Consider the following 24,717-nt stretch of genomic DNA (forward strand, 5'->3'; position numbering starts at 1 on the left):
GTCATGTCGAACCAAAAGCTCAGAATCAGATTGCTGGCCGAGCCAGTCTATATCAGTGTTTAAACTCCATGATGGCATCACCCCAACTCATCATCAACTAACCTTATCAGTAGAATCTCTTGTTTCTTTCCCTCCATGGTAATTATCTCAATTTGCCTAAACGCACCAATTCTATTTGACTTAAATACTCAAGTGCCATATTCTAACCATTCAAGGTGTAAAAAGTGACACAGTGCTTAGCATTGCTGCCTCACAATGTCAGGCCCCGAGTTCCATTCCAGCCTTGGGTGACTGACTGTGTGGAATTTGCACGTTCTCCCTGTGTGTGGGGAGGTTTCCACCGATAAATCTGGTTTCCTCCCACAATCCAATGATGAGCAGGTTAGGTGAATCAGCTAAATTATCATGTTAGTGTTCAGAGATGTGCCGGCTAGGTTGACTATGGGAAATACGGGGATAAGGTGGGGTCTGGTGTCAGTGCAGACTAGATACACTGAATGGCCCCCTATCCACATTGAATAATCCTCTGATAGTGTTTTTCCTGAATTCCCCATTGGATTTACAATCCCTAGTATATATTGTGGCTTTAATTTGATTATGACTAGAGAATGATGGTACCCATATACCAGTTAATTTTTTTCAGCAAGCATGGACTCTGCAATCAAATGAATATGTAGCCTTAAATATCAATCATTGCTATTTCTTCGTGGTAAATAATTTTTAATTAGCTTCAGAAGTAAAAAGAACTGAACTAGGGATGTCTGCAAATATTCCATAGAGAAACCAATTGAAGACAAGATTTTTAATGATTTTCGTGGACTGAATTATTTTAGACATTTCCAAAATCTTTTGAATATCACGATGTAGTGCTGCATTGGCGTTATAAGTATCATTTAGTGTTATAAGTATCAGTGAACCAAGTCTACTATGTTATAGGAATATCAAATGCCATTGCTATATTGTATTAAACAAGTTTGCCTGGCAGCAACTTCTCCATAAGCAATGTGTATGAAAATCTGCAATTAATCAAGGAAACAAAATGCATCACTGAGGTTGCAGTCATTACACAGCATGGAATCACACATGATAGTGCCAGTGGCATTTAGTGACGTTACAAAAACAATAAATTCTACCCACTCAACAAAAACATTGGAAATTGTTGTCATTTTAAGAAATTATTGAACATCCTTTCCTTTAAGCAATTGGGAGAGCAGGACCAAATACTAGTGACCAGTAGATGTTGCAGACAATTTTGTTTATTGTTGTATATGTTTTCTTGTATTTACACAAGCAGAATAACAGATCACAATAGGAGCAAGGTACTAACTGTGTTACAATGTATGAGTTGCACTAACAGATGCCAGCGTCTGAATGTTGAGTATTGCCCTATGGGTAACTGTGCCAAAGTCATGCTGGGTAAATGGAGGGCATCCCTATAGTTCTATTTATTTAATATTTTGGCATGTCACTGGTTTGATGTCACCTGCTACCAGCTGTTACTGAAGCCCTGTATAATGAAAGCAGTTAATAATGATGCCTGTATATAATGCATTCTTCTGCTCTAAAGTAACAAGCCTGGACATTGTAAGTGCACCAGCATATGCACTAATGTTGTCAATACAAAGAGAATAACTAAAATGATTCCTTGAATAAATAAAATGTAAAAGATTACAGAATAAATCACCTGTAATCTGATTTGTTGTTTGAGTGCATAAAAAACTTTGCTGTTGACAATTTGTCAGGGTTAACAATCCTTACAATTTTGATGAGGGTTTTTACCGAATAGGTGCTTCCTTAAGGGGATATGCTTATAGAAATGTCTCCAATCCGCTTCAAAGGTACTATTATCATTTTAATAAGTGAAAATGTAATGTAAAAAAATCAATGAAATGCTGGAGTTGTGACTAAGACAAGTATATTAAAATATTTCCTGAACGCTGCTCTTTGTATTTAACTTGGGCTGCGCTGTAGCATATATATGTCTGAAAATGTGGCATTCCTTTATGGGTTCATATGGGCTTCACTTACTGCCAGATTATTTTACTTCAATTGATGGTAGTTCCAATAAATGGTTAAATTAAATTTTAAAAGATTCTGCAATGTTTGATCTTGGTGCTACAATATCTTTGTGAGCTTCATTTAATTGGTGTGCTATGTGTCTGCTGCCTCCACACAGGAATGCTGGCACAGACTGGCAGATTCAAACAGACATATTAGCACAGAAACTGGAAGAGGATTTATGCTTGCTCTCTGTTCATGAAATAAGCATGATCATTTAGAGTCACGCTTTATCGCATTAGCTTCAATTCCTCCGGTTCTGTTTTTGTCAAGCTGTGCATGACCCAGCAAGGTTGGAGACAAACCTCCTTCGACATGAAATTAGATTACTGCTGGTGACTAACTAGCACCGAAAGCTATAGTTTTAAACGGATCTTGATCTGATTCAGAGCTGGCTTCTAGTTTCAATAATCGACTTCAGCTTGGGTGACTTTCTGATGAATGATGTCATGGAATGCTTTTGACCAAACTAAGGAAAGCAGTAAACAGTGGGAAGTGAAACAATAGGATACAGTGGGCTAAAAGCTGCTGGAGCTATTACATGGCTGAATGGGAGGTAAGGCAATCTTTCTGAAATTGCAGTACAGTTTGATTTGTTATCCCAGTAAAACTTTCTCATTTTATACTTGGCTTTGAATCAGGAGTTAAACAGACGATTTTTTTTCTGTATCTTAACATTCTGAGAGCTTCTTTCTGTTGTGGGATTTCACTGTTTAGCTGACTTAAAGCTGACTTTGAGGCAGACTACGTTGTTAAAGATTGCGCAACTACCTAGCAACCAAGAATGTTAGTAGCCGTATAAAATTTAACCAGTTTAGGAAACTAATCAACTGCTGCATTTTCAACAAATATTCTTAGGAGAAAAAAAAACCTTAAACAGAATTTGTTTTGTGTAAATTCACACACCAGAGAAGGATCTTCCAGTTTAATTGCAGGGTACAGATTTTTGCAACTTCCATTCAGATTTTCCTGCATTGTCATTATGAGTTTGAGATCATCAAAATAATTAAGACAACTCAGGAAGAAATTTTTGTCATGAGTTACTCTTAAAGAAGGTTATCAGTAGGTGGTAGAAGAGCTTATTCAGTGGGAGTGCAGTGCCATGTCTAATCTCTGAAAGCTACTTGGACCCAAAGAGAGGCAGTACATCCAGGTAATGACTAGTTGTGTTTGCAATGAGACTAATTCACTATCTGACAAATGAGACTTGAAACTTGGAGAGAAGGTAAATGTATAAGAGTCATGTAGTTGTTTAAAAACCAGTGTTCAAATTTAAACCTGCATTTGTCTTGCTCACTCAGCAAACTCTGTTCTTTAGTGGATTTGAAATAGCTTCCACTGGATCAATAGACAGGATTGATGTTCATCAAAGTTCGCATTCTTACCAATGCAAGGTTGAATATATTTTTGCTGCTAAGTGAGCCATTGGGTGGACAGATTGAACAGTTCACGTCTGTTGTGCTTTTTGAGATTCATCTCAGTTTAAACCAAATGAGCAGGGGTGTTTAACTGACTTAATGCAGAGCATTAAACTATTATGACTAATTAGGGAAAGTGATAATTCAGATCTAAAAGCGAGTGATTCACATGTTCTTGATGAATAGAGTATCATTTATTTTCTACCTGAATGTTAGAATTTTATGTTATAGCCATACTTAGGATAACTGGCTGCTGTTAACTTCTAACTTACAGAGTAATTTCTTCATGTTTTAGTAGCTAATAGGTCAATTTATTAAACCTGTGTTAATAACTATTTCTGTTAATTTAATGTTGTGGTACTTTGCCATGACTAACAGGTTAATAATTAAGAGCCTAATGTAATGACTGACCTCTTCAAACATAAAGAATTAAGTTGTAAGTTTTGCAAGAAACATTAGTTCCTAAACACATATGACAGGTGTCAGCTGAATACTCCATCATTTTACTCTGAGCAGTTCAAAATGTTAGCACTACAGGTTTCTTCATAATTTGGTGAATATTATTTTGAGGTAACAACTTGATGTGGGTGTAGGCTGTTCTGTGGTAATATGAAGTGAGTAGCCACACTCACTGTAATTTGAAAAACGTTTTAAAATTGTTCAGAGTTTAGTGCTCAATGAGTCATAGTCAATGGAGACTGGGCCTCCGGAAAACATTTCATAGAGTAAAGAAAATGACTAATGTAGGTCGAATGAGTGTTTCACAGTACAAAGGAAGAAGGACCAAGGGAATTTCAGGATATATAAATAAATTAAGTGCAAATTGCTTAGCCCTCTGAATAGAGATATTGTTATTTAGTTTTCCTCTTGATGAAACTGTGCAGATGTACGAAAGAAAGCTGGGGTTATGGAATTGTTTTAACCTCTGCATCAATGACAGCAGACAACACAGTAAATTGTGATCAATGCACATATTTTGGTTTTAGTTCTGTGGCTTTTGCAGTCTAATGATAATAGTGTCCTAGTGTTGGTAATAGGTTGCCTTGCTTGTTATTGATAAGAAATTAAAAGAATGATGTATCTTCTCAAATTGTTTTTAGTGTATCCTATCAAATCTTCTCTCTGAGAGAAGAAATAATTTGGCATTTTCAGAGATACTTAATATCTGACATTAAAGGTCTCATAGACATAATGATTGTTCTACTGAAATCTTGTTCCCCAGAGTTCTGTGGAAACTCTGTGCTAAGTATTTTAATGCAGTGCTCAGCACTGTAGTACCATCATTATTCAACTTCATCTCCTCTTGATATCACTAGCATCCCAGATGACAGATTTTCACAACTCTGATACAACAAAGGCTATGGACCCTGATATGATTCGAGTAATAGTATTCAAGACTTCTATTTCATAGCTAGCCAGCACAGCTACCACACTGGCATACACCCAACAACACCGAACATTTCTTGTGTATGACCTGCTCACAATCAGGAAGACAAATCAAATCTGGGTAGTTAGCAGTCCTTCTGCTTTCACTTAATAATCAGCAAAATGATGGGAGATGTCAAAAACATTTCAAACAACACTTACTCACCAATAACCAGCTTTCTGATGCTCAGTTTGAGTTCTGCCAGGACAGCATGTGACTCACTACAGTCTTGGTCCAAACATGGACAAAAGAACTAAACTCTAAAGGAAACAAGAGAGTGTCATTAAGGCAGTATTTAACTAAGTGGCATCAAGGAGCCTTGGCAAAACATATCAATGGGAATTAGGGGGAAATCTCTCTACTGGTTGGAATCTTACCTAGCAGAAAGGAAGACAGTCATGCTTATTAGAGTTTGACAGTGTTCCTAAACCTAGGCAAAAGTGAGTACTGTAGATGCTGGAGATCAGAGTCAAGATTAGAGTGTTGCTGGAAAAGCATAGCAGGTCAGGCAGCATCCAAGGAGCAGGAAAATCAATATTTTGGGCAAAAGCCCTTCATCAGGAATCCTGATGAACGGCTTTTGCCCGAAACGTCGATTTTCCTGCTCCTCGGATGCTTCCTGACCAGCTGTGCTTTTCCAGCACCACTCTAATCTTGACAGTGTTCCTAAACCTGACCACTTTCAGCTGCCTCATCAAAAACATTCCCTCCAGCATAAGGTCAAGAACTGGAGATGTTTGCTGACAGTTTCACAATGTTTAGCACCATTTACAACACCTCAGATACTGAAGCAGTCTGTGGCCATTTGCAGGAGACCGTGAATAAAATCCAGGCTTGGTCTGAGAAGCAGCAAGTAATATTTATGCCACATAAAGTGTCAAACAATGGCCCTCTTCATCAAGAGAGAATCTAAGTAGCTCATTTTGACATTTAATGACCTTGCCATCACTGAATTCCCCACTATCAAAATTCTTTTGGCTACCATTCACCAAAATCTGAATTGGACCAACCATACAAATACTATAATTACAACAGCAGGTCTGAGCCTATGAATTCCCCAGTGAATAGCTCACCTCCTCCCCAAAACCTGTCCACCATCTATATGACGAAAGTGAAGAATGTGATGGAAAATTTTCCATTTGCTCAGATGAGTGCATTCCCACACTCAAGAAGATGAGATTATTCAAGATTTGGAGATGCCGGTGTTGGACTGGGATGTACAAAGTTAAAAATCACACAACACCAGGTTATAGTTCAACAGGTTTAATTGGAAGCACTAGCTTTCGGAGCACTGCTCCTTTATCGGGAAGTTGACAGTCACCTGGTGAAGGAGCAGCACTCTGAAAGCTAGTGCTTCCAATTAAACCTGTTGGACTATAACCTGATGTTGTGTGATTTTTAACTGAGATTATTCAAGGACAAGATAGCCCACCTGATCAGTACTCCATCTATCACCCTTATACATTCACTGCCTCCAACACTGCACTAACTCACCAAATGCCTTCAACAACATCTTCCAAACTTGCAAACTTTACCACAAAGAAAACCAAGGGCAGCAGATGCATTGTAACACCCTCATGTGCAAGCTCCCCCACAAAGCACATGACTTGAAATTATGTCCCCATTACTTCATCACTGGGTCAAATTCATGGAATTCACTTCAAAACAGCATTCTGCTGCTCCCTAAACCACATGATTTGCAGTGATTGGAGATAGCAGACAGCTCGCTGTCACCTTCTCAACAGCAATTAGAAGTGGGTAATTAATTTTGGCCTTGCCATCAATGCACACATACGTGAATGAATGAAAAGGTAAATATTCATAAGCTTCCTTTTATGATCAGTTCTTGCTCCCCTCCAATCAGCACTATACCACTGACTGCTTTCTAAGCCCTCCATCACCATTTCAATCCTGCTCAACACTGTTGGGAACTCACTCCCAGCTGAACCCAGGCCACCATCTTACTGGCCTCACTGAGTAGAACTCATAGAAAATGGTAGGATAGTCCGAGATTGGTACTTCTGATAGCCTCCCCACTTGAACAGTTTGGTCTTGAATGTGGCATCTGGCTTGAAAGTCTGTCAATCAGGCTGGTTCTGGGCCAAAACCCCACTTAAAGCATCCTGTGGCAACCTCCTTCTTCTTCCCAATCTCACAACAGGAACCACTCGCGCATAGTTTGCCTTCAGGCCAAATTGTAGGCTTAGATATTAGGTTTACTCAATTTCTTCAAAGCAATCTGTAAGTATCCTTTCATGTTGACAAGAATAATAAAATTTGAAAATTGAGCTCACTGTCTGAAATAATAAAAAGTGAAGGCACTTTTAAATTTCTGTTCCCAGAAGAATTGTTTTGAATAATTGTTTTGAAAGTATATCCTTGAAGATTTAATCCCACTTTTATTGCACCAATTCATCATCAGTATAGCTTCATTGTGAGGTTTTTCAATATTTAACATTTAGCAACCTGCAACACACAACCATTGTATATGTGGAACAATTGTTTTCAAGTTGAATCCGTGAAGCAACATAGTACTGGAACTTTTGGCTCCTACAGATAACACAGAACTCATATATAAACCCTGTGGCATACAGGGATATAACCGCTTATAAGAGAATGAGAATTCAGGGCAGTGTTTTACTTATTAGCATGAGATTGTAGTATATAGAAAACAGGAAGTTTCATATTAAACATGATCACCCATTGTTTGCTCAACACTCTTTTTATGCAGTTTTCTGTTTGATTTATTTTCATGCTGATTAAGAACATAATATATTTTACATGTTAATAAGGTCTTTAACAAACTCAGAGTCTTGTAAAGTTTAGGTGACATCTAATAGCTAATGTTATGATCATGTAATTCTGTGTTGGCATTGAGGGAGATGATGGCCTTGTGGTATTATTGCTGGACAATTCATTCAGAAGCCCAGGTAATGTTCTGGGGAGCTGGGTTCAAATCCTGCCAAGACAGATGGTGAAATTTGAATTCAATGAAAACCTGGAATGAAGAGTCTAATGATGACCATGAAGCTGTTATCAATTGTTGGGGAAAACCCCATCTGGTTCACTAATGCCTTTGAAAGAAGGAAACTGCCTGATCTGGTCTAAATGGTCTAGACCCACAATAATGTGGTTGAATCTTAATTATTCGCTAGGCAATTAGGGACGGGCAATAAAGGCTGGTCAAGCCACATAGGATGCCCTCATCCTATGAATATTTGTTTTAATTTATAGGGATGCACCTGGTAAATCACAATTTAATGGGATATTGGCTTTCTTAATGAATAACTTTGAATTGGGTTTTCCTTTATTTATCTCATCAGACTGTGAGAAATATTTATGCAATGTGACAAGATGTGGAATTCAAAACACAAACAGATCAACTATGATAGAGTTTTAAAGGCCTACTGTACATAAAAAGGCCCTTCAACCCATCAAATCTGTGCCAGTCAGAAACAATCATCTAGCTTTCTAATCCCATATTGTAGTACTTGACCCATAGCCTTGTATGCCTTTGGCATGATAAGTGTACATCTAAATACTTCTTATATGTTATGAGGGTTTCTGTTCCAACCACCTTCATCGGCAGTCAGTTCCATATTCCCACCACTGTCTGAGTGAAGAACAATTCCTCACATCCCCTCTGAAAGACCTGTCCCTTACTTAACATCAATCCTTCTGGTCATTGATCCTTCCTGTCCATTCTATCTGTGCCCTTTATAATCTTATACATCTCAAACATGGTCACCCAAGTCTTCTATGCTCCAAGGGAAACAACCCCAGTCTATCTAATCTCTCTTTATAACCAAGACTCTCCAGCCCAGGCAACATCCTGGTGAATCTTTGCACCCTCTCCAGTGCAATCGCATCTCTCCGATAATGTGGATTCCAAAGCCGCACACAATACTTTAGCTGTGGTCTAACCAACATTGTACATGGTCCCAGCATTCACTCCTTGTAATTAAATTCAATGCCTCATCTGATAAAGGCAAGTATCCCATCTTCTTGCTTCTTGCTTATTAGTGCAGACAGAAACTTAGGTGACTTGCTATGATAGCCAGCACTGATCAGTCAAAGAAGAGGGTGTATGTATTGCCACATGACACTATGCTACATCAGTATCATCGGTACAGCAAGTGCTATGATCTTATTGAAATCAGAGCATGCTAAAAAGCTCCTGGTCTTAACTTGTATGTTCGTAAGAAGCAGATGCATAATCAGTGTCACAGAAAAACTGACTTCGATGATTTACATGAGAAGCTTGCTCATAATGAAAATTTAAAAAGACAGTCTTTGTTAAGTTTTTCTCATAGCTTTATTCATCCTATTTCAAGGTGCACCATATTATCTAACACTATCTAACTGGAAATGACCAAGTCCAGTACTGCTTGGCAAGTCATTATGATCTTCATGCTGACTGGTACTTTCAAGCAACAAATTCCCATTATTTTATAAATTAGGTGTAACTGGATTAAAGACAACCTCTGATTGCCAAAACTGAGTAGATTTCATTTGTCATGATCTCATGAACTCTACCTGCATCTGCCACACCTACTTGACAATGGCGAGGAATAATTGCCTCCTAAAGGCAGGGTCAGCAGGAAACTACATGTCAATCTGTTCCATCTGTTACCTGGTCTGTGCAACATTTTTGGCTTCTCCTCCTTTAAGTCTAGTCTAGGGATTATTAATGTTATCAGCCAAAGTAACCACCACAGATTCATGAAGTACCTGCCCATTTATCAATCCAACCAGCTTTTTGATCTCTTTTGACAAGCACAGTGAGATCAATAAAACCACTTATACTCTGCTGTTCTCAGAATCTAGTGGATCTTTTGTTGTTAACAGCTTTCTTCTCCTCTTCTACCTGTATACAGTTTTTTTTGCATCAGCTATATGTTAAGCATACCAACTACGTAGAACATAGAACAGTACAGCACAGGACAGGCCTTTCAGCTCTTGATATTGTGCCAACCATTTATTCTACTCTAAAATCAAATAACCTATATGCCCTACATGATCTGGGATTTGTGCAGAATTGTGCTTGCAAATATCAGTGAGAGGGAACAGGACTTGTCCTTTGTTGCTATGCCTATCCTTCCAAGCAGAGTACTATTTCCAACATCAAAAGATAGAAAAGTAGCAAACAGTACACAGCTACTGTATGTCCAAATGGCAACTTTAAACAGAGCTTGCATTTTTAAATGATAGTTACATGTTATAACGCATACGGATGTGCATATGGGAGTGGGTGCAAGCTACAACCATTGGCTGGTATTTGCACATTACTTGAGAAAATCTACAGCTCTATTGTCTCCTACTCCCTCGATACTGTTACTTTGCACAACTCTGGCTATGATCACCTCATCAAAAGTTTGATCTTCCTTCATTCATGTCAATTGTACTGAGGAGGAAATCATTGTCCTTGAAGTAGACTTGCCAAAATTGTAAATTGAAGCACCACACACACTTTGACAGCCCATGTAACAGCCAATCCTGGATATCCTAGGTATTTTGCAGCTAAATTGTATGACAATGCTATTATACACAAAAACCTTTGAAGTTGTGATTCTGTGGCTCACAAAACTGCAGCTTGACAGCTGTAAACTGCTTTTCCTGGACAGTTTGAAGTGAAAGTTATCTAAGATTTGATGAGGATTTCTCATAAGACATTAAAGAATGTGCATTACTTTTCATGACAACATTTACTAGCATTCAAATGCCAGAGATTCACCTGGTTAATGATACTGTTGGTGGGATGGGCTAGCCTTGGTAAGCTCCCACATTAGAGTCAGAGAGGAAAATAAATATACCTGTGTTTATGAGACTACATTGAATCACCAATTATGCAGAATGACACAAAAGTCTTTCATTCCAAATGTATAAGTTGCTCAAAAAAATTATAAATTTGAACCTGATATTATATGAAGTGCAAAAAGAATCTGCTTCGTCTAATTTTTATTTTACTACAAAAGGAAAATGAACAATATGGCATAGTCCAGGCCCTTCAGCCCACCAAGACTCCAACACATGACGTCTTTCTAAAATAAAAACCTTTTGCGTCAATGCAGTCCACATCCCTCTATTCCCTGCCTATTCATAAATTTATCAAAATGCCTCTTAAAGTTGCTATAGTATCTGCCTCCACCTACATGATGTGCCGGTTCTAATGCAGGTAGTTCTCCTATAACGCCATAGTTGTGTTCCAGTGAAACCTCACTTCATAGAAAATTTCCCGATGGGAAAAGTGGGGTTGGGACAGACCACCAAAACATATCACTCATGATCACTCAAAAATCACCCAAAAGTCTAACGCAAAGTATAGCTCAGACTGAATGAAGGTTGAAATCATATTTATTAACAAAACAAATGTAAATTTAACACAGTACATATGTAAGGAAGCTGCTCTCTGTACATTACCTCTCTCAGAAAGCTGACATCGGTGCATGCGCAGAACAACACAAACTCTGGCACTGACACTGCGCATGCACAGAACGGCAAGACCATCAGTGCATGTGTTGAACGGCACAGAGATTTCAGCGCACACATCCGCGTCTGAGCAGAATAAAGTGCACAAACCGATCCCCACTGGAATTGCGCTATTGCCAACAGAAGCAAGCATTCTACAAAATACCATTCCCTAATTCTTCAACGAGATTATATGTGCTCCTGGACTTAGAGCGTGCAACACTCGATCATTGTCAGCTCTTTTCATTGGAAGACCAACAGGCTTTTCAGCAAACTCACAGAATGCTGAATACTGCATCTGGGAGTTACTCAGGATGAACCAGCTAAACCACTGGATCTTTTCTCAGATCTTCTTTGCAAAGAAACATTCCAAATGGAGGTGGTGAGGTCTCTTCCACACTGTATTCCACCTGAACAGCATTGTGAAGGAAGTGATGAGGAAAGCCTTTCTCACCACTACCCAGTCTATGTCTCTGACAATGGATCGGAGCTGAAGACAGTGAAGTGGACCATCTCTGAGGATGCTTTGAGCTGAGTCCCTTCACTATCTGGGATTGTCACCCCTGTTATTCCCCATCCCCTTCCAGAAGGACTCAGTCAAAGGTTTGATACAAGACACAAACAAAACCAGGTCGAGAGAGGCTGAGCCAACTCCAGATTTGTTTGGGAAGCTCGCCAATTCTCACCCATTGAAAACTGTTCTCTGGATGATTGTGTATAGCAGTTGGATCCAATTTCAGATTCCTTCATCAAACACTTTTGGAGAATGTGTATTCATCATGTAGATGGGCAACATTGTGTTAAAGGTCTTCTCCTGGTCCTAGCTGATGAGCTAGGTATCCACCCCCCCACCACTGTCCCGATACCCACAGGTAATCATATCCCTGAGTAGCATGAGGTTATCTGAGATCTTTTTGCTCATTATGGAGCAGATCAGGTCAGGGTGGATAGGAAATTATAAAAATATTCAACAGTAAAATGGGTCACCATTTTATAATGTCCTCCCTCTCTCCTTTTCACTTGTAGAGAAGGGGGATGATCCCTTCCTCACTGTTTCTAGCATGTTACCAACCAGAAGCACAACTGTCATACACTTCCATCAGGTCTAGGCACCCTGTCACAGATGGAGAAAGTGAGGGCTGCAGATGCTGGAGATCAGAGTCGAGAGTGTGGTGCTGGAAAAGCACAGCAGGTCAGGCAGCATCCAAGGAGCAGGAGAATCAACATTTCAGGATGATGACGGGCTTTTGCCCGAAACATCAATTCTCCTACTCATCAGATGCTGCCTGACCTACTGTGCTTTTCCAGCACCACATTCTCAATCCTGTTACAGAGTCTAATACAACTCCACGGGTACTATTGCTTCCAAAAGCTCTGCTTGTAGTGCAAGATTTGACAGCCTTAGTCAGCTTATCCAGAGTTGGTGGCTTCACCAGAATCTCCCTGTACTGTTTTCTAAAATCTCAATGAAGTGGAGGTGCCAGTGTTGGACTAAGTTGGACAAAGTCAAAAAATCTCAGTGATAGAGGGCAGGAAAGACTGGGAGGCAGTGCTAACTATGGGCTTCACACAGTACGCCCCCAGGGTAAAAACATCTGCAGATCCTTGGCATGGGTCCGTGATGTCTCTGATCGAGTTTTGGGATCCTTCGGGGGGAGGGAGAGCAGCCCAAGTCGTGGTCCACATTGGCACCAACAACATAGGTCAGAAGAGAGATGGGGACTTGAGGCAGAAATTCAGCGAGCTAGAATGGAAGCTTAGAGCTAGGACAAACAGAGTTGTTTTCTCTGGTTTGCTGCCCGTGCCACGTGCTAGTGAGGTGAGAAATAGGGAGAGAATGAGTTGAACATGTGGCTACAGGGATGGTGCAGGAGGGAGGGTTTCAGGTTTTTGGATAATTGGAGCTCTTTCTGGGGTAGGTGGGACCTCTACAAGCAGGATGGTCTTCATCTAAACCAGAGGGGTGCCAATATCCTGGGTAGGAAATTTGCTAAAGCTATTAAGGTGGATTTAAACTAATACAGCAGGGGGATGGGAACCAAAATTGTAGGACAGGTTCAGAAGAGGATGAGAGTAGGGAGTTCCAAAATCAAGTATCTGACACTGGCAAGCGAGCACCTGGATTGAAGTGTGTGTACTTCAACGCGAGGAGTATCCGAAATAAAGTGGGTGAACTGGAAGCGTGGGTTGGTATCTGGGACTTGGATGTTGTGGCCATTACGGAGACATGGATAGAGCAGGTACAGGAATGGCTGTTGCAGGTTCCGGGATTCAGATGTTTCAGTAAGAACAGAGAAGATGGTAAAAGAGGAGGAGGTGTGGCATTGTTGATTAGGGACAATATTACAGTTGTAGAAAGGATGTTTGGGGACTCGTTAACTGAGGTAGTATGGGCTGAGGTTAGAAACAGGAAAGGAGAAGTCACCATGCTGGGAGTTTTCTATAGGCCTCCGAATAGTCCCAGAGATGTAGAGGAAAGGATGGCAAAGATGATTCTCGATAGGAGTGAGAGAGGCAGGGTAGTTGTCATGGGGGACTTCAACTATCCAAATATTGACTGGGATCACTACAGTACGAGTACTATAGATGGGTCAATTTTTGTCCAATGTGTGCAGGAGAGCTTTCTGACACATTATGTAGACAGGCATACCAGGGGTGAACCCAGTACTTAGATTTAGTACTGGGTAATGAGCCTGGCCATGTGTTAGATTTGGAAGTAGGTGAGCACTTTGGAGACAGCAATCACAATTCTGTCAGGTTTACTTTAGTGATGGAAAGGGATAGGTGTACTCCACCGAGCAAGAGTTACAGCTGGGGGGGAGGGAAATTACGATGCAATTAGGAAAGATTTAGGAAGCATAGAATGGGGAAGGAAACTGTAGGGGATGAGCACATTAAAAATGTGGAGCTTATTGAAGGAAAAGCTCCTGTGTGTCTTAGATAAGTATGTACCTGTCAGGCAGGGAGGAAGATATAGAACGCATGAGCCGTGATTTACTAAGGAAGTAGAATCCCTGGTCAAGAAGAAGAAGGCTTATGTTAGGACAAAATGTGAAAACTCAGTTAGGGCGCTTGAGGGTTACAAGGAAGTCAGGAAAGACCTAAAAAGAGAGCTCAGAAGAGCCAGGAGGAGACATGAGAAGTTGTTGGCGGATCGGATCAGAGTTAACCTTAAGGCTTTACATAGGTATATCAGGAATAAAAGAATGATGAGAGTTAAATTAGGGAACGAGAGTTAAATTAGGCCAATCAAGGATAATAGTGGGAAGTTGTGTGTGGAGTCAGAGCAGATAGGGGAAGCACTAAATAAATATTTTTCGACAGTGTTCACTATAGAAAATGAAAATGTTGGCAAGGAAGATAAAGAGATACTTGCATCTAGACTCAAAGAGATTGAGGTTCGCAAGGAAGAGGTATTAGAAATACTGCAGAGTGTGAAAATAGACAAGTCCCCTGGGCCGGATGGGATCTATCCTAGGATCCTCTGGGAAGCAAGGGAAGAGATGGCATTGATCTTCAAATCATCATTGTCTACAGGAATAGTGCCAGAGGATTGGAGGATAGCAAATGTGGCTCCCTTGTTCAAAAAGGGTAGTAGAGCCAACCCTGGTAATTACAGACCAGTGAGCCTCACTTCAGTTGTTGGCAAAGTATTGGAAAAGGTTATAAGATTTATAACCATCTAGAAAAGAATAATCTGATCAGGGACAGTGAGCACGGTTTTGTGAAGGGTAGGTCGTGCCTAAGGAATCTTATTGACTTTTTTGACAAAGTGACCAAACAGGTAGATGAGAGTAAATCGGTTGATGTGATATATATGGATTTCAGCAAGGCGTTCGATAAGGTTCCCCACAGTAGGCTATTATACAAAATATGGAGGAATGTGATTGTGGGAGACATAGCAGTTTGGATCAGAAATTGGCTTGCTGAAAGAAAACAGAGGGTTGTAGTTGATGGAATATGTACATCTTGGTGTCCAGTTACTAGCAGCATACCACAAGGGTCGGTGTTGGGTCCACTGCTGTTCGTCATTTTTATAAATGACCTGAATGAGGGCTTAGAAGGGTGGGTTAGTAAATTTGCAGATGACACTAAGGTCGGAGGAGTTGTGGATAGTGACGAAGGATGTAGTGGGTTGCAGAGAGACATAGATAGGATGCAGAGCTGGGCTGAGAGGAGGCAAATGGAGTTTACTGTGGACAAGTGTGATGTGATACACTTTGGACAGAGTAATTGGAATGCAATGTACTGGTAGGATTCTTGGGAGTGCAGATGAGCAGAGAGATCTCGGTGTCCATGTACACAGATCCCTGAAAGTTGCCACCCAGATTGACAGGGTTGTTAAGAAGGCATACAGTGTTTTGGCCTTTTTTAATAGAGGGATTGAGTTCCAGAACCAGGAGGTTATGCTGCAGCTGTACAAAGCTCTGGTACGGCCACACTTAGAGTATTGTGCACATTTCTGGTCACCGTATTATAAGAAGGATGTGGAAGCTTTGGAAAGGGTGCAGAGGAGATTTACTAGGATGTTGCCTGGTATGGAAGGAATGACTTACAAGGAAAGGCTGAGGGCCTTGAGGCTGTTCTCATTAGAGAGAAGAAGGTTGAGAGGTGACTTAATAGAGACATACAAGATAATCAGAGGGTTAGATAGGGTGGACAGGGAGAGCCTTTTTCCAAGTATGGGGACGGCAAACACAAGGGGACACAACTTTAAAGTGAGGGGAGATAGGTATAAGACAGATGTCAGAGGTAGTTTCTTTACTCAGAGAGTAGTAAGGGTATGGAATGCTTTGCCTGCAACAGTAGTAGATTTGCCAAGTTTAAGTGCATTAAAGTCGTCATTGGACAGGCATATGGACATATATGGAATAGTATAGGTGGGAGGGCTTCAGATTAATATTTCAGGGCGGTGCAACATTGAGGGCCGAAGGGCCTGTACTGTGCTGTAATGTTCTATGTTCTATATGTTCTATGTTCTATGTCAGGCTGTGGATATCACTGTCAAAAAGTGTGGTGCTGGAAAATTGTGTGGTGTGGATATTACTGAGGTGTCCTTCAGGCTGCTGATCACACAGAGAGCTCTGTGTATTTTTGGAAGAAGAAACACAAGATCCTCTTATCCTGCTCCATGAAGTGTACCCTGGACCGGATGATGATGTTGGAAGATGAATCAGTGAACTCTGGTTTGAGTCCTGTATCTAAACTGCAGGCTATTTCATACTGGTCCGTGCAGTTGTTGAAATACAGACTTCTATTCCTTTTCGTCATGTATCTTAGCATTGCCTTCGAGGAACTAGTGCATCACCTCAGACAGTGCTCCCTGCACAAGGCTATGGATCTTTGTGAAGCCGAGGGTGATTAAAAGAATCGCAGCTGTGCGATCAGAAACATATTGTCTAATTTCATGCTACATCCTTGAGGTTAGACTTTCCAACAGTACGTTTCAGCAGAGGGTGTTATCTGATTAGTATTTACAAGCAGCGCCTCATGTTTTGCTAACCGTGCAATCCCGTGTGGGGTTAGCTGCAGGATTTGCGAAACGGACCGTGGAGCAAATCTCACTGCGCTCCATGTAATTGGAAACCTACAGTTTGCCTTGGGTCCCTCCCCAATCAGCCAGCGCCTTGACTGCAGCCTTGTTATATGCTCTGACAGTGAGGAGCATGAGCGTATGTTTCAGCTGTCACAGGGATCTGAAGGAACGGTTTGAGGAAAACCCTTTATATCGGGAGGAATTACGAAGACAATGAGCTTCTCAACGAGGTGTTTTAAAAAAACACCATGTCATGGTCAATTGTTTAGCGTTAGAACTGATTAACTACAAATCAACTAGTCCCCAGCCATTCAAAACAGTTTACTGCAGAATACTCTTCTGATCATAGGTAGGTACTGATTCGGTACTGTATTGTTTTGTCTTTTAGAAATGCGGGAGGGAACACATTGGTGTTCTAAAGATACGAACATTTGCAAATACAAGTTTGACTGTTTAATGATACTATGAGGATATCAGTTATTATAAATGGTAATAGTTCATATTTAACTATTATCAGCACTTTTTAAACTCAGATCATTTAGAGATTGGTATAAATCAATATTCTTTGTATCCTTCATTGTGGCATAGATATGAGATTAGAAGTTCTATCACGATGTACGTCTTAAAATATAACAGAAGAAATTTGAAGTCTGATTCATATAATGTTCAGAATAGATTATTGAAATGTATTCAAATTTTGATAGTACTTTTCAGGTGATCACGGATGTCTTACAACATCTCCAAGTAATGTTTCACAAGTATTCCACGGAGCATGGTTTAGTTTACATATGGACGTGTATATTTTATTCCTATACAGTGGTGTCATTTTATCATGCTGTCATCTCTAGCAATTATCATTATTGAATGGGAGAGAATATCATCATTTAGAATTCTGTGTCCACTGCACTTGGCTTTATTCAGGAACGGCAGACGGATATTCGCCAAGATTGTAAATTGTGATTTGCCTTCGCTCCATCACATTTTGCTCTTAGGTTCAAAAGATTTCAGTTTTTTTAAAAAAAGGCGCTTTTACCTTTTTATGTAATTTTGTTTTCATATATTGATAGGGTGAGGTTCATGGTTCTGGAGTAATATATTACAACACGCACTTTTTTTTAACAATTGTAATTAATTGAGTAATTCCGCTAGTTGACAAAACCAATTTGTGGTATGAATTTCTTCCAGCATATAAATAATTAGTGCCATTTGTTTATTGGATTTTGCGCTATATTTGTAGCTGGATACAACAGTGCTAATTCAATATGGGTGATGTCATAAATAGTGCAAGCAATGCTTGTGTGGTTTTTAAACGTCAGGGAGATTAAGTTACTGCTTTTAAGTCCCCACCAGATATTGGTTTGCCTGATGTGCAATCTTCTGTTCATTTTTCCTTAAATTGTTAGATGTCAAGCACAGTATGGGAGCAGTTTAAATGAGAGCAATAATTAAATGATGTAAAGATACATGACATCAGATAGCTAATGTCATTGTGCTAGAATGTTGGAGGATATCCCATGTGCCATATGCTGTATCATTCTGATTCTGAAATGAATGAGTGATCATTTCAGAAACTAATCCAAGAGCACCTTTTATCTATTTTATCAATGCCTTGCATTAACTGCTCAATTACCAAACACAGAGATTGGAATCATTCTAGCATTGTTCATTTTTAATTCCTTGACATTTCCCTTTTTCCGATCCAGCCAGATAATCTGCTGCTGATCATGAACTGGGAGTGGGATAACTTTGAGCATTGAGAGTCTCACCGCCAGTCCCTGCACTCCCATGACTTTGGTTGAGGCGAAAGGCAATATTGACCCAATAGGCCGTTCATAAAACTCTAACATAAGACCACATCCAATATGACGAACTTTATTTATGACACTGTTAGATATTTACACCACCAACTGTTTAAATGCTTTTAATTTTATAGTATCAGACAAAAATTCAACACAAAGGGTGGCAATTCAGCTCTCATTGAGTCTGGCTCTCTGTCAAAGAGCAATCCAGTTGGATGCACTTTCCTGCTAATGTCAGTTGGTATTTTATTAATCTGTAACAGATGATGTCATTTGTGACATTTTGTTTAGGGGCATTTTAGCACTCTAGCAGGGGCAGAAACCTAATTGGACAAATTCAAACATGGAGTTGGAAGCATGTTGAGCACTGATTTGGCAGGTGAAGACACATTCAGGAGCTTTAGAAGAGAGAACAGTGAGAGATGGCAGAGTATGGCAGGATTTTTTTCTTTTAGTGAGAGTGATGACGGATGTTTAGACAAGAGAGAGGACAAGTACTTGAGGAGAGGGAACCATGAATATGTTAGCCACTATTGTGCCCGAACAAGAAGTTGATTGATCATACTTTCATGGTATTCAGAGCAAGGGAAGAGGAGGTATGTCTTAAACAAGTTGAGTTGAGAAAAGACATGGCAGTAATTTAGTAAGAGAAATGGAGGCTTGTGACGGATTGCATAAAAACTTAAGAAGATGTAATTTGGTGGGTTAGGGGTGATGTAATAAGGGATACATTTAATATAGGTGCATATCATAAAATGTATGAAATACAGATATAATAAAGTTCATTCCACTTTATTTTTTCTTATATTTGTCTTGTTACTGAGCTGTCCTTCAGACTGCCAATCACAGAGAGAGCTGTGTATTTTTGGAAGACGAAACACAAGTTCCTCTTATCCTGCTCCATGAAGCGTACTCTGGACCGGATGACAATGTTGGAAGATGAATCAGTGAACTTTGATTTGAATCCTGTATTTAAACTGTAGACTACTATATACTGGTCAGTGCAGTTGTTGAAATACAGACTTCTATTCCATTCTCTGAGAGCAATTTATTGTCATGTATATTTCTATATGAAGATACAGTGAAATGTTTTATATGTCACCATACAATGATGCCTAAACTAGTCACAGAAGTCATAAATACGAAGAAAGGAAAAGTAACAGTTCATCACAGTTCAATTAGTGGCTCCTGGGTTCAGGGTACACTGGCAAACTGAGCCAAGACTACCAAGCAGGGCAGAGACAAGGTCTCCATGCAGGGAGTAGATCTCCACGCTGGGCTCTTGGAAGACCCAAAAGCCATCTCCATGCCAGGAAAAGACCTCTGTGCCAGGACTAGGCCTTCACCCTGCGCTGCTGGAATACCTGGAAGCTGCTGAAGAAGACCTCCATTCTGGGATGAGATTTCTGAAAAGATTGCCATGCCAGGTCGAGACTGCCCTACCTGGACAAGACCACCACACTGGGAGACTAATATGGGAAAACAGCCTGTTTAAAATTAATATCAGTGAAACAAAATTATGCTGGATCTCTCAAAACCACTCATTAAGCCAATAATATTGTTTTCACTGATTTGTGTAAGTGAAGAACAGCAACGGTGACCAATCCAAGAAGGCACCATTTCCCTGGAGGTGCCAGCAAACCAAGGGTTAGACATATTGTATACCATATTAATTTTCAAAGCATTTAGCTATGATCTTTGCAATTCCTCAAATCTACATCAGTATTTTATGACACTTAGGCTCCTCTGTGAGATAACAAAATCATTTTGAAAGAATTACAAGCAATCTTTTTTTTTCTATAATCAACTTCTAAAGTCAGACACCTCCTAGAGATTCTACCTAATTAAAACAAAATTGAGTAAACTTTCAAATGTAGACCAGAAATGTTTTTTCTATCACAAAGATTCAGTGGGCATCATGAGGGAATTATCATAATTGATAATACAGGGCCCCCTTGCAAAATAATATGCAGCAACAAGCTGAGTTTGCAGTTTATGAGCTGATTATGTCAGAAATCACAACAGTAACGGACATATAATCTGAGATTAAGCAATGATATTGTAACATCATTAAAGTCCTTTGCTTGAATACTCTCTTGCATTGGATTTTGAATGTTTTGATATCCTGTCAGCCCCCAAAATATTATGGCTTCTAACATGTAATATTTTGTAGATTTACTGTTTAGAAGATACATTTTTCACTTTCTTAAGTTTCTTTTGTTTGAAAAGGCATTGTTGCAGTTAATGAAGAGGTGTTCTTCTGCCACTTGAGCTGAAATTTATTTTACAAGGAACTTAAATGGAATGTTAAGGGAGAATTATCTTGATTTTGCTCAGAAGGCTGAACAAGAAGATTCTCTAATAAGCCACAAAATTACAAGAGAATTGCAGATGGTTAAAGTTTTCAAATCGTCCTATGAACTTTCTTTATCTGTATAAAATCTGGGATTATAGCAGAATTAGAAAACCAGTTCACTGAAGACCATCTAAAATGTTTCTCCTACATCTGCAGACTCTGTTTTCATTTATATCACAATATAGCATGTGACATCAAAATGTCTCAAATTATTAGCTTAAACTTGGCTGCTTCTCGTACTGAAATGATGTTTGTTGTGAAATATGTGTGTCCAACAATATATTTAAGTCAATTATAGCTCTGTAATGATTCTCAATGTAAAGAATGCATTATGCAATGAAGTGTACTCTATTCATATTTGAGAAGGGAAAAATCTACTTTGTCTGTGAATGAATGTGGTTTTTAAAAAGATGTTTCATGGAGCTTAAATTCCAAATGCCAAGATAGCAAAGAAAGATCAATTCTGAAGCCAAAATGTAAAGAATTACTTAATTGATAATGTTATGACTATGCAAGGCAGGGACTCTGTTCATGTTAACATAGTTGCTATAAGCCATATTGGGTTTTTATACTTTTATAAACAGAGTACTTAGTAGAGCAATTATCTTCAATACCATGCGAGTAAGAATGCAAAACATAGCTATCCTTCAATGTGGATATTATCTGTAGAGTGAACTCTAAGCGATTTTTGAGAAGATTTGTAGCTCAGGTTCAGATTCTGGATGTAGCTTTGCTCGTTAAGCTAGAAGGTTTGTTTTCCAATGTTTCATCACCATACTAGGTAGCATCATTAGTTAGTCTCCGGAGATGGGAGGTGGGATGGCCCACTTTTTATTTATGTGCTTAAGTTTCCTTGGATCGGTGATGTAATTTTCTACAGTGATGTCATTTCCCGCTCTTTTTCTCAGCGGGTGGTAAATGGGAAATTTCATGCCAAAAACCTTTACTCACTAATGCAACAGATCATGAATGGACAGACACAGTCTAACAAGCCAAGGATAGTAGATAGTAGTGGGAAGTTGCGGGTGGAGGCGGAAGAGATTAGTGGGCTAGTGTAGTTTAGGTGGGCTTGGATCGGCGCAACATCGAGGGCCCAAGGGCCTGTACTGCGCTGTATTCTTCTATGTTCTATAAGCCAGAGACATTAGATAGTGACAAACACTGAAAATGAAAAAAAACTAGACCTGTAGAAAAAAACTAGACAAACTCACACAAAATAATGACACAGACACCACAGAAGCATGGATAAAAAAACTTATCTGACTGACCCTTAACAGACACCGAAAAAGCTGTCTTCGTAAGAGGATTAAATTACAACTTCCAGGGTGCGGACAAGAAAGATTTCTTAGCAGCATTAGGAACAACAAACTCACAGAAGAAACCCAGCAACCCATCAGACAGTCCCACCAACATGAAACAGCAAAAAGGAAGGAAACAGACTCAAAACACAAGAAAATAAAGATCTAGAAGGACTAAAAAAAAAACCATTGTTATCCCACCTGCAGCCAAAGGACGCTTGACAGTGGTTTTAAACCAAACAGACAACATTGAGAAAACAAGCACACTGCTTACAGATGCCGACACTTACCAACAGGTGGTGATAAACCAGACCCCATAACTGGAAAACTGAATTACAGCCCGACTGAAAAAGCTTCAGAAATCTGGAGATGTAAATAAGACAGACTTCTAAAAAATGAAACCAGATCCAACACACCACGCTTCTACGAATTACCCAAAATTCACAAACCAGGAGCCTCCCTCAAACCCATCGTCATGCTACCTGGAAACCAATTTACAGATTAGCCAAGGAGCTACACCAAAGATTAAAATGCTTAGTAGAAGACTTATGCCATCCACTCCATCCACTCCAGGGAGAAAGTGAGGTCTGCAGATGCTGGAGATCAAAGTTGAAGGGCCTGTGCCCGAAACGTCGAATCTCCTGTTCCCTGGATGCTGCCTGACCTGCTGTGCTGTTCCAGCAATAAAGTTTCAACTCCATCCACTCCACCCAAGAATTCCTGAAGACAGTCAAAGAACTAAGATAGAAGAGGATGAAATAATGGTCTTCTTTAATGTAACAGCCCTATTCACATCCATCAACATCAACCTGGCCAAGGAAACATTGACTACACTATTAGAAGACCCAAAGACACATACACCAAACGTCACCAACTTCATCAGCAATCGTCAAGCTAGTGAACCTATGCCTTACCACCCCCTTCACCTTCAACAACAGAACCCATAGACAAACCAACAGAACATCCATGGGATCTCTGATATCAGGGTTCTTAGCAGAGGCAGTAATGCAGAGACTCGAGCAAACAGCTCTGCCAACCATCCAACCCAAACTTTGGGTCCACTATGTGGATGAAACCTTTGTCATCACTAAATGAAACAAATTAGAGGAAATCTTCAAGACCATCAATAATATCCTTACTGGCATAACATTCACTAAAGAGGAGGAAAATAATAACAAACTGCCATTCCTGGATGTCACAGTAGAGCGAACAGCCAATGTGGAACTTCGAACCAACGTTTACAAAAAAACAACACATACGGACCAAATACTGAATGACAGAAGCAACCATTCCGATACCCACAAATGAAGCTGCATTAGAACATTATTTCAAAGACCTATACAAATACAAGCAAAACTAATGTCAATTACAAAATACCATGCAAGGACTGTAACAAACACTACATTGGACAAACAGGCAGAAAAGTAGCCAATTCTCAGGAGAACATAGCAAGAACAACCAAGTTTCTGGTATTCAGACTGGCACTAATGCAACGAGAGATATGTCGGGTTCCAAGAGATAATTGTGTTAGGGGATTTTCTAGTCCAAAGTACAGACAGACGTTTCTGTGGCCAGTAGTGAAAATCAGAATGGTGCTAGGATCAAGGATGTCTCAGAGAGGGTGCAGAATGTTCTCACGGGGGAGAGGGGCCAGCAAGAGGTCATTGTACACATTGGAACCAATGACATAAGAAGGGAAAAGGTTGAGATTTTGAAGGGTGGTTACAGAGAGTTAGGCAGGAATTTAAAAAGGAGGTCCTCGAGAGTAGCAATATCTGGAATACTCCCAGTGCTACGAGCTAGTGAGGGCAGGAATAGGAGGATAGAGCAGATGAATGCATAGCTAAGGAGCTGGTGTCTGGGAGAAGGATTCACATTTTTGGATCATTGGAATCTCTTTTGGGGTAGAAGTGACCTGTACAAGAAGGACGGCTTGCACCTAAATTGGAAGGGGACTAATATACTGGCAGGGAGATTTGCTCAAGCTGTTCGGGAGGACCAGGGAGTTAGTGAGGAAAGAGATCAATCTGAGACTGGTACAGCTGAGAACAGAAGAGAGTCAAACAGTCAGGGCAGGCAGGGACAAAGTGGGACTAATAAATTAAACTGCATTTATTTCAATGCAAGTGGTCTAACGGGGAAGGCAGATGAGCTCAGGGCATGGTTAGGAACATGGGACTGGGATATCATAGCAATTACAGAAACGTGGCTCAGGGATGGGCAGGACTGGCAGCTTAATGTTCCAGAACAGAAAGGGAGGCAAGAGAGGAGGGGGAATGGCATTTTTGATAAGGGATAGCATTACAGCTGTGCTGAGGGAGGATATTCTTGGAAATACATCCAGGAAAGTTATTTGGG

At 40.0% G+C, this 24,717-nt stretch overlaps 1 protein-coding gene across 2 annotated transcripts in view; it reads left to right on the top strand.

The window, feature by feature from the left end:
- Positions 1-2,250: 2,250 nt before the first annotated feature.
- sema3c (sema domain, immunoglobulin domain (Ig), short basic domain, secreted, (semaphorin) 3C) overlaps positions 2,251-24,717 on the top strand; it is a 165,315-nt gene continuing 142,848 nt past the window's right edge. The window contains exon 1 of one of the 2 annotated variants that reach the window (XM_043713776.1): positions 2,251-2,614. The gene's annotated coding sequence lies outside the window, so the exon portion shown is untranslated. Of the gene's footprint in view, positions 2,615-16,722; positions 17,256-24,717 lie in introns of those variants that run through there. The other variant, XM_043713775.1, reaches the window with a different exon arrangement.

The sequence above is a fragment of the Chiloscyllium plagiosum genome, chromosome 23 (assembly GCF_004010195.1).
Source record: "Chiloscyllium plagiosum isolate BGI_BamShark_2017 chromosome 23, ASM401019v2, whole genome shotgun sequence".
Taxonomy (NCBI): Eukaryota; Metazoa; Chordata; class Chondrichthyes; order Orectolobiformes; family Hemiscylliidae; genus Chiloscyllium; species Chiloscyllium plagiosum.